We start from the raw sequence: 21,901 nt of genomic DNA, 5'->3' as shown, positions 1-21,901 counted from the left end.
GAAAGCATTTACTGCTTCTAAAATACGTGCTTAATAATGTCCACAAGAAGATTTTACAGTCATATACATTAAGTTACTGTTACATGCTGACCATTATTAGGATAGTCTATCAGAAACAGACATAAAAGTGAATTTTATATGTAAATTGAGAGATAGGACCTGATCATTTTTCATATTGCACAATAACTATCAATACTTCCTTCTCAGATTAATAAAAAGGCTTCCCATATGTATTTTTATTCTCTAGTTCACACTTGCACTAAGTAAACATTCATAGAACACTGAATATAGGCCTATACTGTAGTACTATGTACTAGGAAGAGAGTAGTAATCAAAACAGAATTATTTCTCCCATCACGGAGATTCTGGTCTACTGGCAGTAGGTAGACCTAGCCAATCTTATAGTAAAATACAGGGCAAAAGTGATGGTGTTCTGAAAGAACAGACCAAGGTACCTACAAGTACAATGGGAAGATTTAGCTTCAGATTAAAATGGTTAGGTAGGCTTTCCTGAGGCAGTGCTCTTACATGGAAGCCAGGAGAAAGTGTAGTACTTGGCATTTCAACTACAGAGAACATAATATATGGTAAGTGATGTAAAAAATGTCTAGAATTACAATCCTATAAGGATAACTGTGGATCTGTAATGTAGAGTTTGGAAGTGACATAAGATGAGGCAGAAGAGAGAAAAGGAGCTAAATCATCCATATGTTTAAAGGTCTTAAATAAGGCTTGTGTATTGCCTAAGGACAATAGAAAGTTAGGTAGTTGTGAAAATATTTGATATATAGTTCAAAGGATCCTTTCCCAAGTTAGTAAAATCCTTATACCACTAACAGTAAAATGTTGTCTATGCATATTCTTCCAAACCTCTCTGAAGCACCTGCAAACCAGAATCAACGTGTGGCCCAGACACTCCTCAGGACTCCTTGGTGGATTTTTAGGATATATTTGCAGTCAAACTTATTTTTATAATAACACTGTTATCGTTTGATTTTTCTGACTTTATCTTGCATGTATCAATAAACTTCTTTAATTCACAAATAAATATGAGACAAAAATAAGACAAAGAATTAAAATAATGAGAATTAAATAAAATTTGTACTATGTTCCAATTGAATGATTAAGTTTAAATAAATAGAATTATCAAGTTCCCTACTAAGCATAAGAAATTTTCGTTAAAATTGGTACCTTAAATGTTTACATTTGACACCATTAGTCCACACATGTGATTGTCTAGGAATACTACATTTAAAGGCGATTATATTTTTATTAGTCCATTTTCAACCATAACAAAGCACCAGGAACTGAATAAATTCCGAAAAGAATTTTATTTAATCCACATATCAACTCAGCCTCTGAAAGACCTCTTGGCAGATGAAAACATACAATATGAGGAGATCACATGGTGAGCCAAGAAAATAGAGTGCCACTGAGAGGTCAGGCATGCTCTTTTACAGCATTGCTCTCATGAGCACTCACTAGGATCCCAAGGGAACTCTGCATCAGTTCTTTCCATGAGCAGCAATCTCAGTGACCTAATTACATTCCACTAGGCCTTATATCTTATAGGTTCTGCATTATCTTTTATCAGCAACAAACTGGGGTCCAAGTTCCCAACACATGAGCCCTTTGGGTGAGAAATTACATCCAAAGCACAGGACTTTCTATGTAGTTAGAAATTAGGCTTATTGCATATGCTATCCGTTATTCTGTTTCTGATGAGCAAACAACTTAACTTTTGTTACTTAAAACATTGCTATTTTCACAGTTTTGTGCAGTAAATGGGTATCTTTCCATTGCTTTTCTTCTGGGCCCCCAAAAAAGAGTTCCATTCAGTGCATAGCTCACCAGGGACTGAGTTCTCCCACTCTGGTGAGTCAGCTACAGTTGTTGAGACAACTAAGTTTTGTGTCTCTCTCCATGTGGTCTCTTTCCATGAGATCTCATATCCTCCACATCCGTTATTGTTTCATAACAAACGATCTTAAAACCTAGTGATTTAAAACAGCAGTAGATTTTGTTCTCATAATCTGTGGGTTAACTGCACATTTTGTTCTATGATTTTTCCCTAGACATGTTTGTGCAGCTTCATTTAGCTAGAGGGTTTGCTGGGTTGGAAAGTATATGGTAGCCACATTGGTATGTCTGGCAATAAGTACTGACTATTGCCGCGATGCCTGAGCTTTCAGTTCTATACAAGGCCTTTCATTTTCTGAAAAATTATACCAATTGCTTTATATGGTGGAGTCACAGCAACATCCTATAATGGCAAAAGGAGAAGCCACAGATCTCAAAGGGCCTAACTCCAGAATACATACACAGTGTTACTTCTGCCAGATTTTGTTGGTCAAAGACCATTACAAGATCAGCTCAGGAAAGAAAAAGACTTCATCTCCTGATAAAAAAGCTACAAAGCAGTGTGGCCATGTTTTTCTTTCAATGAAGGGCACAAATGATGATATTATAGTATGAAGTTTATTCTACTGGGTTATGATAGAGTTAATTTGCAATATATCCAAGTTATTTTTCCTTTTATTCTCCTTTTTCTATTTAGAGACATTTATGTTCCACACTCAGTATTTCACCTTCATTCTTTTTTTTACTACATGGGCAACCTATAAATGTATCATACTGAAAAATCTTATATAATAAACTAATCCTATGTGATAGACTTTTGTTGTAAGGGCTCTGTATACAATACTTCACTTAATTCTCATGGTAAGTCTTTTAAATAAGTAATACCTTGATAGTTTTATAAATTAAGAAACTGAAGCATAGAGAAGTTAAGTGATTTGCCAAATGTTATACAGCTATACTTTTATCTGCTACAGCTTTCCTTATACTTTCCCTATGGTAATTTAGTGTGCATTTCTCTAATTCTACTTCCATACATTTACGTATGTGTGTGTGTGTGTGTGTGTATGTGTGTGTGTATTTCCTTATATAATTTGGATCATATTATATGCAGGAGTCTGAAACTTGCCTTTTCTACACAAAATATGGAAGATGATACATCAATAACTGAATGCCTATCTTGTTTAAAAAACAGTTGTACTATGTGTATATACTATACTTTCTTTAACCAGTTCTCTTTATTAAACACATAGCATCCTTATATTTATCTCCTATTACTACACTAGACTAAGATTTTTGTATGTTTTAATTATAAATATTTGTGCAATTTTAAATGAAGGTTCTTAGAATGTATTCTTAGTGGGCTTGCTGAATAAATACAGTGAACTTGGTATTGCCAATTATCTCTTTGAAAAGTTTTAAGAAGAGCATATCAAAATGTCTGTTGCCCAAATATACAATATTTTACACCATGAAATATTTTAAATTCAGTGGACAAAATAGATAACCCATGTTTTAATACATATTTGCTTGATTGCTATGTACTATTTTTTTTATTTTTTATTTTTTGCCAGTGCTGGCGCTTAGACGCAGGGCCTGAGCACTGTCCCTGGCTTCTTTTTGTTCAAGGCTAGCACTCTACCACTTGAGCCACAGCACCACTTCTGGCTGTTTTCTATATATGTGGTGCTGAGGAATCGAGCCCAGGGCTTCATGTATACGAGCCAAGCACTCTTGCCACTAGGCGATATTCCCAGCCCTGCTAATACTATTGAATTTTTCCCCTGTAACTATAGTTTTTTTTCCTTTCTTAATGTGACTATTGCATCATTTTCTCATGGATTTATTGGAATTTGATAGATAGATGATAGATAGGTAGATAGATAGACAGACCTAGATAAATTTGTAGTATTACTCTTTTATTTTATACAATATATCTCTTGATGTTGTCAGGTCTGTAAGTATTAGCTAGGTGCCAGTGGCTCACCTCTGTAATCCTAGCTATTTAGGAGGCTGACTATGGAGGATCACAGTTAGAAGCTTGCTTAAGGGAGTGTGTGAGATTCCATATCCAATTAAGCAGCAATAGCCAGAGCTGAAGAAATAGCTTAGGAGGTAGAGCACTAGCTGTGAGGCAAGCATGTTGAGCGAGGGTGAGGCCTGGAATTTAAGTCACAATATGGTAACAGACAAATATCTGTAGTATTCTTTCCATCATGGAGACTGAGACTTGTACTTAGGAAAAAGTTCACATTCCCTTATTTTTAAATGCCTATATTTTCTATTATTACTTTAATATCTTGAAAGATAAAGTTTATTTTTGTTCTTGATTTCAGTTAAGATTACTGCTTTCTTTTATCCTCCACTTCATTGACTTATTATTCTTTCATATAACTGTTCCATTCTTAGCTAAGTGATATAAAGTTTGGCACAAACCAAATTAACATCTATAGATCTGATTTTTAAAAGAAATGTCACTTATGATTTGGTGATTTTAGTGACTTTCCTTAGACTAATACAATGCTCTATTTTCATTTTTGTATGTGTGCCAGTTCTGGTTTTGAACTCCAGGCCTGGGCATTGTCCTTGGGATTTTTTGCTCAAGGCTAGCCTTATACCCTTGAGCCACAGCTCCACTTCTGACATTTTCTGTGGTTAATTAGAGATAACAGTTTCACGGGCTTTCCTTCTCAGGCTGACATTGAACTACAATCCTCATATCTCAGCTTATTGAACAGTTGGGATTACGGTTCTCTATTTTATGTATGATTTTACACCTTTCAGGTAAAATAGTATTATTTTTCTCTCACTCTCTTTTTAGAAAATGTTTCTTGTTAAACATTTTTGTGATTTATTTTCACCTATATAAACTTTCAAAAAAATTACCACCTAGAATTTTTTATGATAATCTTACCTCTTTTTTATATATATTTATAAATTTAGGTTATTGTTGCAAGAGAATTAAAATTTTGAGATATAGTTTTGTTTTGAAAGGGAAACATCTGTAAAATGAAGAAATAACATGGGAGGGGTCAGGATTCATAAGGGAAATTCACAGAGAAACTGGCAGTAGAGGCCCTATGAGGTAAATGAAAATCAAATTCTTACCTTGAGTTAAGTCTCTAAAGCTAACTCAGTTTCATTGTCCTACCCAAACCTACTCAATTGAATACATTCTTATTCCAAATAAACGCCTCGAAACGGGGCTACTAAACTGAACATATTCTGTGTTCACTTCCAGCAGGATTTGATGCTGTCTATCCAGTTATCCCGCACAAACTTCAAAACTCCTTACACCTGTCTTGCCACCTGTAAGGGATTTCTTTCTGTAGGAAATAGCTGCCAGTTTGCTATTCTTCCCCACTTTCTTTTCTATTTTTCAAATATGAGGTAAAAGAGAAAGGAAAAAAGGCCAACCAAGCCATATCAGAGACACACAAACTTCATGGCAAAAATCATCTGGAATGGAGGGGAACTTCTAGCTACATCATTATGTTCACATGTTGTTGCTTTAGCTATTTTATGTTATCATTTGTTTTGTTATACATAGTCCCACTATATATTATTAACAGGATATTGTTTGGTACATGTCTTCAAGAACTTCACATTTACATTTTAGAATCTTCTGCAACCAGGAGTAGAAGAATACTTACGTTCACTCTCCAAGATTGTCTCAGACAACACAAGCATGGTCTATCAAGCATTAGTTTTCAGTATGTCTACTTTCTAAGTAATGTAAAGATATTGCATTCAACATTGTTCCATCACAGGAAGACTGCCAAAATTATTAATATAATTTCTTTGGAGGAAAGGAGGAGAAATTGTTTCCCTGATGTCTGCGTAAAATTTAAATGAAAATGAATGTGATTTGAGCGTTAGTATTCATGGCTGCTAGTTCTTCTCTGTTAATTTACATTTATATTCTTAATGTCTAGGTTGAGCCTAGGGAAATTTAAAACTCAATTTCATTAATGTTATAACTTCCATAGGAATCTCAATATGCACACAAGTTCTGAGATTGTGGAGTTATTGGATGAGAAAATAGAAGCTAAGCATAATTGTAGAGTGGTTATGATAGTTAAGTATGTACTGTCAATTTTGATTTTTAAAATTCCTCTGGGCCTAAGTCCAATGTCCAAAAAGTTTTAAAAACACACCTAAGGTAGTAATGAATTTTAACATCTTTAAAATGGAAACAAATTTCTGAACTATTGAACATTCTCACTAAATATGATTTAAATTAGAACATATTGAACATTGCTAGCAATTACATTGACATGCACAATGTTTGTGATTACTGTATAATCTGAAGTTTGCAAGTTTTTACAGTCTACAGTTTTAGTACTTGCAAGTGTAGGCCATAGGAATTTTGACTTAAAGATATATTGTCTTACCACCTTCTTTAATAATGCTGCAGCTTGGGGCTGGGGATATGGCCTAGTGGCAAGAGTGCTTGCCTCGTATACATGAGGCCCTAGGTTCGATTCCCCAGCACCACATATAAAGAAAATGGCCAGAAGTGGCGCTGTGGCTCAAGTGGCAGAGTGCTAGCCTTGAGCAAGAAGAAGCCAGGGACAGTGCTCAGGCCCTGAGTCCAAGCCCCAGGACTGGCCCCCAAAAATAAAATAAAATAAAATAAAAATAATGCTGCAGCTTGATTCTTCCCTATAAGTTTAAGTAACTTCTTAGAACAGTGGTAATGTAAAAAAGGAGGAAAGAAAAGAGCAAAGAGGAAGGGAAAATGAGGGAAGAGATGTGAAATGTGAAATAATACATGCTATTGGATAAGGCTTATCAACTTCTCTGCCTCCAGGCCCACTTAGAGAGTTAAACACAAAGTTATAATAACGATTTTTAAACCAAGAAGCAAACACTTCCGGAGAGAAGTATATAAATGGATGAAAAGAAAAGAAAGGATGGGAGGCTGTTTGTGAGATCTAAAAATGTTTTCTAAATGATACACCCAGTTGAAGTGAAATGATGCATGTTTTCTCTCATATGTGGAATCTAGAACAAAAATGAGCACATGAAAGTAAATGGGGTACAGGATGACAAAGTGTGTGATACAATATAATAATCAAAGTGCATTATTTGCTTGCATGGAAATGCCAAAACAAATCGCTCACTTTTGATAACTTAAAAAATAAATTGATAAAGGATAATGTTATCTATCAGATGGTTTCATATTTGATTGCAAAGATGATGAGCAATTTTTCTGGACCAGCATGTCCTAGGTAAGTGGGTTAAAACAAATTATTGATTAAAAAAAAAGAAACCATTTCCTTAACTTTTCTATTTAGTACATATGTAAGGAGACCAGGAAATTTATCTTTAGTAAGCACCTAAGGGGATTCTTATCATCTGGGAAATTTGGGTAATACTTAAACTGGAGTAGTGATAGGCTCAAAACAGTAGAGAAAATTGACTTCCTAGTAATTGAAATAAAAGTTCACTGGCTGTTGGCAAAATTCCATTTCTTACACTGAAGGTCCCATTTGCTTGATAACTTTTGGCTAAGACTTCTCCCAAATCTGTAAGGCTGCCAGCAATTCCTTACCATGTGATTTCCTTAGGACTTCACAGATAGAGATGCTGGCTTTCTTCTAGACCACAGAAGCGTCTCTCGGATGCTTCATTTACTAAAGTATTCACCTGTTTACACCAGGCCCTCTCATGACAGTCTCCCCTTTGATTAATTATAAATCAGCCAATTAGTAATTTAATTGTAAGAGTGATAAGATCAACTGCATTTTAGAGTTTTACATTTTAGAATTATTTTTGCCAAAACAAATACACATTTTTTGTCATAATACTACTGAAAAATTTTCCCAGAAATACAGGATGATAAAATACTTAGGGGAATCACTGCTTTGAACTTTTACTAACAATGCAGAAGTGATTGATGCAATAACAGTAGTAGAAGCATTCAAAGAAAGTGACCCTACTTAAACGTTGAAAAACCCAGAAACAAGTTGTAGAAGATGATGAGAAAAGAACTCCAAGATAGGGGAACTGGAGGTTTTTCTTTTTTTTTTTTTTCTATGTACTATGTGAAGTTATTTTTTTCTTTCTTTTTTTCCCCGATGTTTTATCACCTGTTGTCACTGTATTTGATTTTGGTTCCCTGGGTATTGTACATACATTTATCTGAATTAGGGAAGGGAAGGGGAACAACAAAAATATGAGACAAAGGACAAACAGCAAACCAAAGCAATAACTCACAAGACAATATGTTGGAAATGAACTTTACAACTTGGGGAGGGGGGACGGGAGGCGAGAAGGTGGGAGAAAAATGAGGGAAGGGGTAACAAGTTTGACAAGAAATGTACTCAATACCTTATGTATGTAACTGTAACCACTCTGTACATTACCTTGACAATAAATTACATTAAAAAATAAAAAAGATGTAGTCAATATATTATAAACCTTAAGGAAAATTACATTTGAAAATTTGGAACAAAATAAAGGTTAATATCTAAAGGATACATAATCTAAAATGGTAATATGGAAATTTGTCAAGAGACTCCTCATAGGAAATAATTCCTATGCTTAAATTTGATAAATCAACCAGACAGGTGCAGAATTAGAGGGGATAGTGGCAGCTTGGGGGAGGTAAAAAGTCAAAGTGTTTTGTTTTCAAAGGATACAAATATTAAAAAGGGAATAGATCCTGGAGCAGAATATTGAGAAATACCAACCTTTTAGGAATACAGAGATAGGAAGTAAAGATAGAGATAAATAATGTATTGGGTCAAAGAGTGAGAAATCATATAAGAATGGGAAAATGACCCACAGTCTTTTTTTTTTTTTTTTTTTTTTGGCCAGTCCTGGGGCTTGGACTCAGGGCCCGAGCACTGTCCCTGGCTTCTTTTTGCTCAAGGCTAGCACTCTGCCACTTGAGCCACAGCGCCACTTCTGGCCGTTTTCTGTATATGTGGTGCTGGGGAATCGAATCCAGGGCCTCATGTATACAAGGCAAGGACTCTTGCCACTAGGCCATATCCCCAGCCCCACAGTCTTTGACTATTATGTCAAATGAATTGGATTTGTCAACAAAGAGAAAATGAAATAATAATGAGAATAGTTACTTGTAGTGTAATAAAAAGCCTGATTATAGATTATGATATGTAATTTAACAACAGGAGACAAAGAAGATATAATGGCAATGATTTAATATACTCTATAGATATTAGGGAAGGTAGTAAGTAGCACGTAGCAATAGACTCTCACTTTAGTCTTACAAACTTTAGTCTGCTTTACTCTGGCTTCCAGATATAATTGTTATAATACATCCCACAAAAAAGAATCTATAAGCCGATTTGACATTTAAAAATTTAACAGTGATAAACTGCTGAGTGCATTGGTAGATATCAGTAATGAAATGGGTTAGAGAATGGCAATATATCTTGTAGCACAAGATTTTAGCAAGAAAGGAAAAAAATAGATATTTTGAAAGTGGTAAAGAGGAGCTAGAAATATGCTGCTTTCCTGGAACATTCTTCTTCTTCCCCTCAACCAAAGCATAAGTTAAGTAGAAGAACTTCATACAGGAAATACTTAGAGAGAACAAAAGATTAAATCAGGGAGACAAAAAAAGATTGATGAAGAAAACAGGTAGATCGTCTATGATGAAATAGAGTCTTAGTGAAACGCATCATATAGAACAAAGACACTGGCAAAATGGAGAGGAAAGTTCTGTCCCATGGAGAAGATCATTCAATGCAATAGAGGTCTGAAAGTTTGATGATAGAAGTTAAATGAATTTGTATTTCTCTTTTGTGTTTCAGACTTAACTGAGGAAAATGGATGGGGAAATGATAAGGTAGTCTCACATTATGAATGCTTGAGTTTGCCTTTCTTAGAGTAAGATTCATGAGAATTAATGAATCAAAACCTAATGCTAATGGCATCATTCCTGTTCATGACTATTCTAAGTGCATGGATACAATTGATAATGCAGGTACAAGACCGGTATAAAAAGTATTCTAAAGAAAATAATAGATATACTGCAAACACTTTATGGAAAATCTTTTGAATACATGGATGCACAGTCAGACACAACAAATTCGAATATCATTGAGTCAATAAACAATTGTGGCAAAACCTTCTCTTTAATGTTTGCATAATAACAATCTCCTATCAGAGGTAGATGTTTTCTCATGAGATTTGGCTCAGGAAAGGAACAGATTAATGACTGGAGTTGAAGTAAGACTACGGTAATGAAATAGGTAACAAGCTTATACTTAAAACTTGCAAGGCTCCATCTTGTGACTTTGACGCATAATAATTTGGATAGTCAATTAAATTTTTTTGTGTTGGAGAAAATACCAGTATGCATTTGATGTGGACAAAGCATACTGTAACTATAGCAGGCCATTTAGGAGCTGTGATCTTGAGGGCAACAGCAACTGCCCGGACTGTAGGAAAACCCGGGGATAATGAGAGGAATATGTATTCCAGGTGCTGTCCATCCCCTACTTACAGATAAGCTAAGCGATAGTGTCATTTCTGCACTCTACAGCAAGGCAAAGAACATTGGATGGGACAGGGTAGGGTGAGGGGTGAGGACTGGCAAATGGAAAATAACTAACATACCCAGAATAAAGTATCCTTAGAGTTCATTGGGTTGCCCTTTTCCAGGCCTTTCAAAAGGAATTTCTACTTTTCCTGTGGGATTGAGCGCCCACTTTGGTGGTTGATTACTGGAATAGAGAGGAAGTCACTTGGTCTTGCTCCCATACATCATCCTTTTTTTTTTCATTCTGTCCCGACTAGAACTACCATAAGATCCTTTCCAGTAGTGAGAAGGATGCTGGTACCATGCTCTTTTTTTTTTTTTTTCAAATTTTTATTATCAAACTGATGTACAGAGAGGTTACAGTTTCATACGTTAGGCATTGGATACATTTCTTGTACTGTTTGTTACCTTGTCCCTCAGAACCCCCTCCCTTTCCCTTTCCCCCCATGAGGTGTTCAGTTCACTTACACCGAACAGTTTTGCAAGTATTGCTTTTGTAGTTGTTTGTCTTTTTTTACCCTGTGTCTCTCAATTTTGGTATTCCCTTTCAATTTCCTACTTCTAATACCAGTATACACGGTTTCCAATATACTCAGATAAGATTACAGAGATAGTGTAGGTACAACCACAGGAAGGTGATACAAGAACATCATCAACAATAGAAGCTACAGATACAGATGGGACTTTGAAAGTAGTTACAACTGTGATATAACAATCGTTTCCATAACATGGAGTTCATTTCACTTAGCATCATCTTATGTGATCATAAGGGTATAGCTATTGGACTCTTATGATGCTCTGCTATGACTTGCCTAAACCTGTACTAATTATTCCCAATAAGGGAGACCATAGAGTCCATGTTTCTTTGGGTCTGGCTCACTTCACTTAGTATAATTTTTTCCAAGTCCTTCCATTTCCTTACAAATGGGGCAATGTCATTCTTTCTGATAGAGGCATAAAATTCCATTGTGTATATGTACCACATTTTCCTGATCCATTCGTCTACTGAGGGGCATCTGGGTTGGTTCCATATTCTAGCTATGACAAATTGTGCTGCGATGAACATTGTTGTGCTGGTGGCATTACTGTGATTTTGTTTGTGGGCTTTTGGATAGATACCCAAAAGTGGGGCTGCTGGGTCATAGGGGAGTTCTATATTTAGCCTTCTGAGGAATCTCCATACTGCTTGCCAGAGTGGCTGAACCAGTTTACATTCCCACCAACAATGAAGTAGGGTTCCTTTTTGGCCACATCCCCTCCAACAATTGTTATTGTTAGTTTTCTTGATATATGGCATTCTTACTGGGGTGAAGTGGAATCTCAATGTTGTTTTGATTTGCATTTCTTTTATGGCCAGTGATGTAGAGCACTTTTTGGCCATTCTCATTTCCTCATCAGAGAAATCTCTTTGTAAGTCTTAATTCTCCAATCAAACGACACAGGCTCATAAGTTGGATCAAAAATCAAGATGCATCTTTCTGCTGCCTCCAAGAGACACATCTATCCAGCAAAAGTAAACATGTCTAAAAGTGAAAGGCTGGAATCAAATCTATCAAGCAAATGGCCCCCATAAGCAGTCTTGAGTTGCAATCCTAGTATCAGACAAAATTGACTTCATATTAAAAAAGGTAAGAAGAGAAAAAGAAGGTTACTACATACTAGTAAAGGGATCTCTCCTACAGGAAGATATAACCATTCTAAATATCTACACACCAAATGCAGGAGCACCCAACTTTATCAAACAAACACTACTGACTCTAAAAACACTCATAGACCCAAACACATTGATAGTTGGGGACTTTAACACTCCACTATCACCACTGGACAGATCAACACACCAAAAACTGAACAAAGAAACCACAGATCTAAATAATTGCATAGACCAATTAGACTTATCCGACATCTCCAGAATATTCCACCCAGCAACAACAGAATACACATTCTTCTCCGCAGCACATGGAACATTCTCCAAAATAGATCACATCTTAGGGCACAAAGAAAATCTGTACAAATTCAGAAGTATCAAAACCATTCCCGGAATTCTCTCAGACCACAATGGAATAAAATCAGAGCTCAACTCAAACAGCCACCACAGAAAATCCTACAATTCATGGAGACTAAACAACACACTGCTGAACCATCAGTGGGTCATTGAAGAAATTAAAATGGAATTTCAAATGTTTATGGAATTCAACCAAGTTAAGGACACAAAGTACCAGCTCATTTGGGACACAGCAAAGGCAGTACTCAGAGGAAAATTTATATCTCTGAGTGCATCCATCAACAAACTGGAGAAACAGTAACTCAATAACTTAAGGAAGTACTTTAATTTCCTTGAGAGAGAACAACAAGCCAAACCCCAAGTCAATAGACGGAAGCAAATAATTAAAATCAAATCAGAATTAAATCAATTAGAGACGAAAAAAACCATCGAAAGAATCAACAAAACAAAGAGTTGGTTCTTTGAAAAAATCAACAAGATAGACAGACCCCTGGCAAACCTGACCAAAAAACGAAGGCAACACACTCAAATAATCAAGATAAGAGATGAAACAGGTAACATCACCACAGAAATAACCGAAATTCAGAAAATAATAAGGGACTATTTTGCAAACCTTTATGCCAACAAATTCGAGAACTTGGAAGAAATGAATGATTTCCTAGAAAAAATTCATATCCCCAAACTGAACCATGAAGATTTAAACCTCCTAAACAGACCCATATCCAGTATTGAAATAGAAACGGCAATAAATGATCTCCCATCGAAGAAAAGCCCAGGTCCAGACGGATTCATTGCAGAATTCTACAAGACCTTCAAAACAGAACTCACACCAATATTTCTCAACCTCTTCAATGAAACTGAAAGAGAACGTTCACTACCAGACTCATTTTATGAAGCCAGTATAACCCTCATCCCCAAACCAGGCAGAGACTCATCTGGTACCATGCTCTTGAACTAACTTCCTTGCCTCCAACTGTAAGCTAAAAAGGCAATCCTATTTCTTTTAAAAAGTACCTAACCTCATATATTTTGCCTTGGCAGGAGAAGACAAAGACATGCCCCCTCTTCTACAGCTTCAAGCATCACCAGCCTCTGCTAAAACTCTCAGCATCTGTGCCTTTCAGGCTTAATGGTGGCAATGGTTCTTGCTGTTGGTAGGCTCTGGTTGCCCACACCTCTGTAAATATCACCTTCAAATAGTTCAAATAGTTCTTTAATTAAACCTGACTGGCTGGCTTGGTGTCATCAAAATGAATAGCTCAGAATCTACGCCTACATCTTTCTGTTATTCCAAGCCTGTTGGTAATTCATGACTTAATGGCTAAAAAGGATCAATTTGGAATTAATAAAAGCTGGAAATTGAATCTTTAAAAAAATTGTGTTGGTTCAATGATACATTTCTTTGTCTCCAACAGATCCATGTGCTAAAAGCTTGAATTGCAGCCTAAGGTACTATTGGGACATGGTAACACTTTAAACATTTAAGAGTAGAGGCCTAATGGCTATGTGTCCTGGAAGTGGATATTGGGGCCTTACCTTGTGATTGCTATGAGGTAAGTAGTTTCTTCTGCAGCATGCTTGCATTAAGATGTACTACCTTGCTACAGGTCCCAAAACAATGGAGCCAACTAACTTTTGATTAAAACCTCTGGCAATGTAAAACTCAACTTCCTCCTTATAAGTTGTTTATCTTGGATATTGTATAACAGCAATGCAGAACAAACTAACATAATACCTCATGACAAATAGTTTACATAATCAGAGGTTATCACCAAAGAAAGTTTTGAAATTCCATTTTAGGAAGAAGAGAGTTAGCCTATTTGAATCTTCTGCAAAGCCCAACTATGCCTACTTTATGTCTAGTAAGACAACAAGGTACAAAAGGAATACTACATAACAATGGAATGGACTTCTTTTCATGTTGCATTGTCCAGGTCTCATCACTGGCAGCATTAAGCAGAAACTGAATGCTTACCTGTCAGGAGTAATACAGTGGAAAACTATGCAGCACGTAAGCTGCTCTTGATTACTCTGACAGCCCCTTCCAACTCTGAGATTCTATATTACTTAACATGACTTGTAAATTGGGGAAGAGTAAGGGAGTGAGTCAGTGTATGTTTGGCCTGTTGTAAACATATGCATATAGTAAATGGTAGGAGGAGGAGGAATACATTTAGGAGTATTTTTCTTAGTATGGTATAATAATAGACACCTTCATGTTTAAAATAGCAATGCATAACATGGTAGTTTTAATTAAAATTTATAGTTCGTTTATCTATTCATTTTTTGTCATTGAACTGAATGCCCCACCCTGTGTTATCTTCAGTGGGGCATTGTTTTTGATTGGTTTAATTCATAGTACCAAGAACACATTTGCTGCAAATTATTTATTCCTTCCACACAAGTCCTGTTGGGGTGTTTTCCATATATTTATGAAAGTAACTTAGGTTACTGGTCCTCTTTGTGTTTCTATGACAAAGATATCAAAACCTTAATATTTTAATTGCATTTTTAGTCAAGTGAACACATAGTATCCAATGAAAACTCTAGTGAACATTCTGAGTAAATTCTGTATTTGATTTTTAGCATATCTCCAGTATATTAACTGCAGTTGATTTATAGTATCCAAATCATCCAAAAATTTTCATAAGCATTAGCATTTCTCAAAACAGATTATCAGAATATTATACAAGCATGCAAAAAGTCTATGTAGAGAAAGTGTAATATGGTGTTATATATCAGTGTTCTGAGTAATATAAACCTAGTTTACATATAAATTTTTATGTTATCATTTATTAGCTATGTGGTTTTGGAGAAATTATCTAACTTTTCTGTGCATCAGTCTCCTTCCCTGTAAAATGGTAAATAGGAACACCAGTATAAATAATTTTTGTGGTCCTCTGAATTGAATTCAATGTCTGTCATTTCTTAGCTAAATTCTCTGCCAATAGAGCCATACCTCCAGTCCTTTTATTTTTATTTTAGTTTTCAAATAAAGTCTTGACTTTTGACCAGATTGGTCCATAACACCTGGCTAGTTTTTGTTTCTTTCTGGTCTTGAGGTTTGAACTCAGGGCCTGGGTGCTGTCTCTGAGCATCTTTGTGTGCGAGGCTAGTACAGTACCACTTGAGCCACCAGACCACTTCTGGCTTTTTCTGAGTAGTTTATTAGAGATAACAGTCTCCTGAACTTTCCTGCCTGGGCTTGCTTTGAACTGCAGTCCTCGGAACTCAAGAGTCCTGCGTAGCTAAGCTTACAGGCATGAGCCACTGGCGCCTGGTGCCTGGCACCTGGCTAGTTTTTGTGGTAAGATCTTTCTAATTTTTGCCCCAGGCAGACCTCAAATGGTATCATTCTATTTCCACCTCATGAATAGCTGGAAGTGTAGGCATGCATAGCCATACATGATTTTCCTATCTCGAGTTTTTCTTGTCAGCAGTGAGATTCACATGTAAAGGCAATAATTTAATCCTTAATATTCTTATTGAGATATAAGTATGTGAGTCTAAAATGTGTATATTATATGATAACATGAAACTTTCAAAGAAAGGTAGGACAAATGGGATTACAAGAAAGTGCACAGCTTTTGCATGGCAAGGAACATAGCTTGCAAGATAAATAAAAAGTCCTAAGAGTGGGAGATGATCTTTACTGGCCATCAAACAGACAAGGACCTCATATGTAAAATATATGCAGAACACAAAAAATTAAGTTCCCCCACAACAAATCTTCAAAGAAACAACTGCCCCCTTAATAAATGGGCTAAAGACTTCTCTGAAGAGGAAATGAGAATGGCCAAGAGGCACATGAAGAAGTGCTCAACTTTCTTGACCATAAAAGAAATGCAAATCAAAACAACATTGAGATTCCACTTCATCCCAATAAGATTGGCCATTATCAAAAAAACTAGCAAGAGATGCTGGTGGGGATATGGCCAACAGGGATCATTACTACACTGTTGGCTGGAGTGTACACTAGTTCAACCACTCTGGAAAGCAGTGTGGAGTTTCCTCAAAAGGCTAAACATAGAGCTCCCCTATGACCCAGCAACCCCACTTTTGGACATTTATCCAAAGGATTACAAGGAAGATCACACTACAGCTACCAGCACAACTATTTTCATTGTAGCACAATTTGCCATCACCAAAATATGGAACCAATCCAGATACCCCTCAATAGATGAATGGATCAAGAAAATGTGATACATACACATAATGGAATTCTATGCTTCTATCAGAAAGAATGGCATTGCCCCATTCGTAAGGAAATAGAAAGATGAGGAAAAATCATACTAAGTTAAGTGAGCCAGACTCAAGGAAACATAGAGTCTGTTTTCACTCATTGGTGATAATTAGTCCATGTCCAGGGTAATCCTAGCAGAAGATCACAGTAGGTCAATAGCCATGTACATATGAACACATAATATGATGATAAGCGAAATGAAATCCAAGTTAAGGAAATAAGTGGTTTATCCTTGTTGTTATTTTCAACATACCATGTGAAATTATGCCTTTTTCTTTTGTATTTCTTCCCTATGGTTTTACTCCTGATTTCACTGTAACTGATTTTGGTACCTTGGGTATTGCATACATGTTTATCAGAACTAGAGAAGGGAAGGGGAACATCAAAATTGAGAGACAAAGGGTAAAAGGTGAACCAGTGCAATAGCAATATTTTTAAGACAATATTTGTAAACCAACCGTACAACTTTGAGGGGGAGGGAGTTGAGGAAGTGGGACGGTGGGTGAAAAGTGAGGGAGGAGTTAACAAGTTGGATAAGAAATATACTCACTGCTTTATGTATGAAACTGTAACCCTTCTGTACATCACTTTGTCAATAAATAAATAAATAAATAAAATTTTAGAAAATTATGTGTTCTGTTCTCTCAAAGAAAACAATGAATTGATACACTAATAATGCCTTATAATCCAGGTATAATTAAAAAGTTCTTAGTAATAATATGTAATAGAAAATATCATCTTGCATAATCTAATCTATAAGGACTTTAATAAAAATAATGAACTTAGTTTGTAAAACAAATTCATGCATTAGGAAAAATCAGTGCATAGTAATAATACTATTTTCTTACTAAAGGATAAAAACCAAACTATGATTTGATTTTAGCCACCCAAGCTGTGATTTCTTTGATTAATGTAATCTTTCATAACACACTGGAAATAAAACTTGGTATGATTTCTCACTCTCCTTTTATTACCAAAGGAAATGCTATTCTGCAAACTACAAGTGAACTGTGTTAACAATTATAAATCATTTTACAGTAGAACAACATTTCTGTGGAAAAACATGAATGACATTCAACAAGAGCATATTGAGGCTATGTGATGTGGTTCAATGTCAGTAGTATTACTTCTTTTTTTTTTTTGCCAGTCCTGTGGCTTGGACTTGGGGCCTGAGCACTGTCCCTGGATTCTTTTTGCTCAAGGCTAGCACTCTGCCACTTGAGCCACAGCGCCACTTCTGGCCTTTTCTATATATGTGGTACTGAGGAATCAAACCTAGGGCTTCATGTACAGGAGGCAAGCACTCTTGCCCCCAGGCCATATTCCCAGTGCAGTAGTATTACGTTTATATTACTGCCAATCTTTAAAAAGTAAAAATAAAACATACACATGGATTGTGTATTGTTACTCACAGAACTGCAGTACAATGAAAGAATTAAATGATTTTACGTTTTAAAAGATCTTGTAAGTTTTTCTTTAGCAGGGCAAAGGACATAGCTCACAAGATAAACAGAAAGCCCACAGATTGGGAAATGATCTTTACCGGCCATACAATGGACAAAGGCCTCATATCTAAAATATATGCAGAACTAAAAAAAATTACATTCCTATGAACAAAACTGCAAAGAACCAACAGCCCCCTCAACAAGTGGGCTAAAGACTTAAAAAGAGACTTCTCTGATGAGGAAATGAGAATGGCCAAGAGACATATGAAAAAGAGCTCTACATCACTGGCCATAAAAGAAATGCAAATCAAAATAACATTGAGATTCCACCTCACCCCAGTAAGAATTTCCTATATCAAGAAAACTAACAATAATAAATGTTGGAGGGGATGTGGCCAAAAGGGAAACCTACTTCATTGTTGGTGGGAATGTAAACTGGTTCAGCCACTCTGGAAAGTGGTATGGAGATTCCTCAGAACGCTAAACATAGAGCTCCCCTATGACCCAGCAGCCCCACTTTTGGGCATCTACCCAAAAGACCACAAACAAGAACACACTAAAGCCACCAGCACAACAATGTTCATGGCAGCACAATTTGTCATAGCTAGAATATGGAACCAACCCAGATGCCCCTCAGTAGATGAATGGATCAGGAAAATGTGGTACATATACACAATGGAATTTTATGCCTCTATCAGAAAGAATGGCATTGCCTCATTCATAAGGAAATGGAAGAACTTGGAAAAAAATTATACTAAGTGAAGTGAGCCAGACCCAAAGAAACATGGATTTTATGGTTTCCCTCATAGGGAATAATTAGCACAGGTTTAGGCTAGTCACAGCAGAGGATCACAAGAGCCCAAGATCTATGCCCTTATTAACGCATAAGATGATGCTAAGTGAAATGAACTCCATGTTATGGAAATGAGTGTTCTATTACCATTGTAATTACTTTCAACACGCCCTGTGAAACCATAGCTTCTTTTGTTGATCATCCTCTTTTATCCCTTCCTGTGGTTGTACCCACACTATCACTGTATCTCCTCTGAATACACTGGATACTGTATATACTGGTATTAGAACTAGGGAAGTGAAAGGGAATATCGAGAGACAAAGGTTAAAAAGACAAGCGACTCCAAAAGCAATACTTGCAAAACCATTTGGTTTAAACCAACTGAACAACTCATGGGGGAAGAGGGAGAGGGGGAAGGAGCAGGGGGAGATGAGGGAGGAGGTAACAAACAATACAAGAAATGTACCCAAGGCCTAACGTATGAAACTGTAACCTCTCTGTACATCACTTTGACAATAAATTAAAAAAAAGAGAAAGTTATGAAGAAATAAACTTTAAAATCTTTCTCTTTTATGGTATAAAAATAAGGAAAAATGTATAAAATGGAACCTTTTGCAAAACTGAAACCAAAATCCCATGGATTTTGAAAGTACAAATGAGAAATTTGTGTATGTATTAGAATTTGTTACTGAGCTTATGTTTGGATATCAGCTGTTGAGATTCACATACTTCATACATTCTCTAAATGGAGGGATGATTTTTATTAGATACATTGTTTGGAGCCTATAATACATTTATGATTCCACAAAAATGCTTTCATTTTAATTTCTATTAAAATCAGAAAAAACATACATATGCTAATAATTCACATTTGTTCTTAATAACAATGGGTATATGAATATTTTTATACCAATGTAATTATAAAATATAATTAAATTACTTTTTAAATAGAGAATAGTGTTTATGGTGCATAGAAGTCATAATGATACCTAGTGAGGACTTCAGAGTAGTATGCAAGCTTGAAAGATATCGTAAACAGGTATTCATTTTCTATTTCCCCAAACCTATGAATATTACCTAATAGGGCAGAAAAAAGATTTTTCATGTGTGTTTAAGTATCCTGAGATGGGAAGAGTGTTCTGGATTACTTGTATAAGCAATAAATATAATCATACATACCTTTATAAGAGAGAGGTAGAGAATAAGTTGATACATCATAGAAAAGAAGGCAATGTGCACATCAACCTAGAGATTAGAGTGATGTGACTATAAGCCAAGGAATGCTGGATGCTACCAGAATCAAAAAAAGGCAAGGACTGGTTCTTGACTATACCATCTGGAAGAAACAAGTGGCCTTTATTTCAGGCCAATGAAACTGTTTTTGAAATTCTGAGATCTCCATAGCTGCAAGAAAATTAAGGTGTGTTTTTAAGTCACTAGGACTGTGATAGTTTGTGAAAGTAGCTATTAGTAACTAGTGCAAAGCATATTTAGCCTCAAAATTTTTATGGCAGTTTGGAGGTTTGAACTCAGGGCCTGGTCACTGTCCCCCTGCTTTTTTGTTCCAGGGCAGTTCTCTGCTACTTGAGCTACAGCTGCTTTTCAGGTTTTTGTTGTTTAATTGGAGATAAGAGTCTCATAGACTTTCCTGCCCAGTCTGGATTCAAACTGCAATCCTCAGTTCCCTGCCTACTGAATAGCTAGGATTACTGGCATGAGCCACCGGTGCCCGGCTTTAACTTCAATTTTAATTGTTCATTCTTTAATTAGTAATTTCCCATTTTATACATAAAAATAATTGATACATCAAGATACTAGACATGAAAGTATGATCCAAAAATATCTAATGCCATAAATGAATGTGAATTCTTCTTCAGTATATATTATTCATATTTTTTGTTATATAATAAGTGATAAAAATGTAAAAAAAACCTGAGAAACTCAATACTATGCTGTCAATATACCTACACTGTATATCCTAACTACTTTTTAAAAATACTTATGATGATTAACCTTAGAAACTAACTACAATCATAAACATTAAACTCTTACCTCATTACCCCCTTCCTGTTAGACTATATATATATATATTCATATTATTCATATATACATATCTTTTCATCATAAGAGAAATGGATGGCTACAAATTTTCTGAGCTGCTGAACCTTGTGATTGAAATTAAGCTTCATGACATCGCTTACAGAAAGAAGAGGAGCAAATGTCAATGTTCATTCAAAAGCAAAGGCAAGGAATGGATTGTTAAATGGGCAGAGTTAAGTGATCTTCTAAAAGGGGCAGCTACTAAAAGTGACATGTCAGAGAAACAGTCTTAATGTGTTGCTACAGATCTGTTACTGTAAGCTCCACATTCAACTGTATCTTTGCTTTAACATTTAATATCTTTGAATCTCAGTGGTTTTCATTGAGATTGATCCACTTAAATGCTGAATGATTTGAAAAACACCTGTCCCTTTGCTCATCTTTAAATAAAGAGATGTGTATTTCAGACTATATCAAGGAGGGGAGTAGTTCCCTTATTTTTTTTAACAGTCTAGTCATGTTTTTCTTTTCAAATGCACAGAAGTCAATTAACCATATTGATACCAATGTCCTTCACACTTGTTTATACAGAATTAAATTAATTAAAGAAAACATAATAATACAGAGAATTTCCTTGTAGAGTTTTTCATCAGTTCCTGTCTCTTCATGAAAGCATAGCATGTCTCCACTGTGATTTAAATTATTTCACAGCATGGTTATATAAATAGTTTTGTCTATAATATGTATGTGACAGAAATAGCTATTTTTATATTTTCTAGGTATCTTGAAGCAATCATTTCTAACTATCCTCTTTAACCTGAAGGACAAAGACAATATCAATCCCTTTTTCATTCATTATATTTCCATGCCTAGTGGACTGACTCTTAATATTTCTTAACTGCATGAAGGGTTGAGCATATGAATTAATTAACATATTAACCAAGCAAATACTAAACTGTCCTACAATTGTGGCTTTCACACTGAAAAGTGCAGCAGATAAATT

Source organism: Perognathus longimembris, chromosome 28 (assembly GCF_023159225.1).
Source record: "Perognathus longimembris pacificus isolate PPM17 chromosome 28, ASM2315922v1, whole genome shotgun sequence".
In the NCBI taxonomy this organism is placed as follows: domain Eukaryota; kingdom Metazoa; phylum Chordata; class Mammalia; order Rodentia; family Heteromyidae; genus Perognathus; species Perognathus longimembris.
This window is presented reverse-complemented; position numbering follows the sequence as displayed.